Source organism: Cyprinodon variegatus, unplaced genomic scaffold (assembly GCF_000732505.1).
Source record: "Cyprinodon variegatus isolate N-32 unplaced genomic scaffold, C_variegatus-1.0 Scaffold45, whole genome shotgun sequence".
Lineage (NCBI taxonomy): Eukaryota > Metazoa > Chordata > Actinopteri > Cyprinodontiformes > Cyprinodontidae > Cyprinodon > Cyprinodon variegatus.
Genome location: NW_015150498.1, coordinates 1,713,463 through 1,715,720, shown reverse-complemented (window position 1 = coordinate 1,715,720; position 2,258 = coordinate 1,713,463).

The following is a 2,258-nucleotide window of genomic DNA, read 5'->3' as shown; positions in this document are numbered from 1 at the left end:
TTTACATGTTCTCCCAGTACATAGTGGCTTCTCTCCGGGTACTCCGGCTTCCTCCCACAGCCCAAAAACTTGACTGTTAGGCTAACATCTCTAAATTGCTCTTAGGTTTGAGTGTGTGGGCAGGGTTGTGTCCCTTGTCCCTTGACCTGTCCAGGGCGGACCTCTCCTCTCGCCGATAGACTGCCTGAGAAATGAACCGGCCCAGCGGCGACCCTGCTAGGATAAGCAAGAGAAGATTGATGGATGGATTAAAATTGATAATATTTTCTAGTGGTTAGAAAACCAAGGTCCACAGGGGTTTGAATGCCCCTATTTGCTGTTTAATTGAGTTAACAGTTGTTGATTGATAATCTAACCATTAATTACAATCCTTAAAGGCTGGTAGCCTTTAATCACAATTATGTAAAACATCTATTTATCGTTGATACATTTTGATTAGAAAAACAAGATATTATGATTTTTATAAATTCATAAATATTCATTATCAAACAAGAATAATTGTACGACGGGCCAATCATTAGTGAGGTTTTCACAGACTGCAGCTAAACCGAAAAAAAAAGTGGAATAGGGACATTTTCCGTTTCTAGACATGTCAATCCGCTACAAAAATATAATCATGTACCCATAAAAAAAAAGCAATACGATGCAAATTAAAGCCATGCTTTCATTTCTAATGTTCTTCTCCTTTTCCCAACTATTCAGCACCTGGTCTGTGTGATAAAATACAGACGCTTTGGTCAGACATGACTAGATGGAAGACCTGGAGAAATACTACATTTTTACCTTCCAGCATGCAGCTTCTACTCTATAGACCTTTTTTTTCCCTACATTTACATTCCTTGTGTGATCAACACAGTTTTTTATTTTATTTTAACAAACATTTGTGTGATGTTGTGTGTTTAATGACATTTTAAACGACTAAAAGTTCGATATTGTCAATAGTTCTGCCCACTTCTGTCTGAAGCCATGATGTGGGAGTGAAGATCAGGTTAGACAGTCTGCAGCCAGATGAAGAGATGGATCACAGGTGTGGGGGGGATAATTGCCAAATGAAGAAGGAGGGATGCCCGCAGTGCACACTCAAGGCAGGGAAAACCAGCCTGTAACATATTCAGTTATCTGTTAATAAATGATGCATGTGGCTGTGTTTCAATAGCTGAATTATCATTCCAGTCAGGTGCACAAAAACATATTTCACTAACAGCTTAACGGTCTCTGGCGGTTCTCCCTTTTTTTCCTTTGGTGAGGATTGTTTCTATTAGCGATGAGAAGTAAGTAGGTCGCACAGCTGCCTAATTATGCTTAATTTTAGATCTACAACTCCCAATTTAGTTGTTAATCAGGTTGGCACTACCTTTGTCACTTACTTTATCCCTGTGTGTTTTACTGTATATCCCACATCTACATCAAATGCTCCCTCCATCAGTTGCATCGTTTTGCTTTACATTTATTGTGTTTTTTTTTCTTTCCTGCAGCCTGCCTCTCATGTTTCCTGCTCTTCCCCCTCCTGTAGCAGTGAGTCTCAGGGTCAAAGCATGACAGAGTGTTGAGCTGCAGGACAACACAGAGCCTGCTAAATATAAAAAGGCTGCATACTCTACACGATAGAGTGTTTTCTCTGTACAATTTCTATCGATCCGCTTCATCATGTCTGTTTATTAACCCTGAATCAGAGGAAACTGATTAGCACTTTGACTCTGTGATGCTTTTGAGTACAACACTTGAGTGTGTCCCTCTGCAGAAGATGCTGGCCATGTGTTAAAGAAGACCTCTCCACCACTTGGAGTCTGTAGGACAAATTTAATTGGACATTTGATGTGATTAATTGGTTTCTTTATTTTGGCTCCATTTAAAAAAAAAAAAAAAAAAAAGCTCTAAATTTGTTTAATTCAGCCAATTATTGATCTCTGATGCATTCAGACTGAAAAGGATGAGGCCTTTTTAACTGCAGGCACCGTCCAGACTTTGCTTTGTTCTGTTCAGGGTCACAAAGGGGCTGGCGCCTCTGGCAGCTGTCATTGGGTGAGAAAATAATAAAAGACCTTCATTTTTAAGGGCTGGTTCAAAGTTTTTATAAACGTGTGCGTGTGTGTGTGTGTGTGGGGGGGTTATCTAGTCAGTTTTACGTGCAGCTTATAATACTTTCAGCAAGTCTCAACAGCTGAAAAAGACAATTTTAGAGTCAGTTTAAATGTGCAGTAGGAGATCTTTTCTGATGCATTTTTTCTCCCCAAGGTCGCTTAGCAAGAATATATATA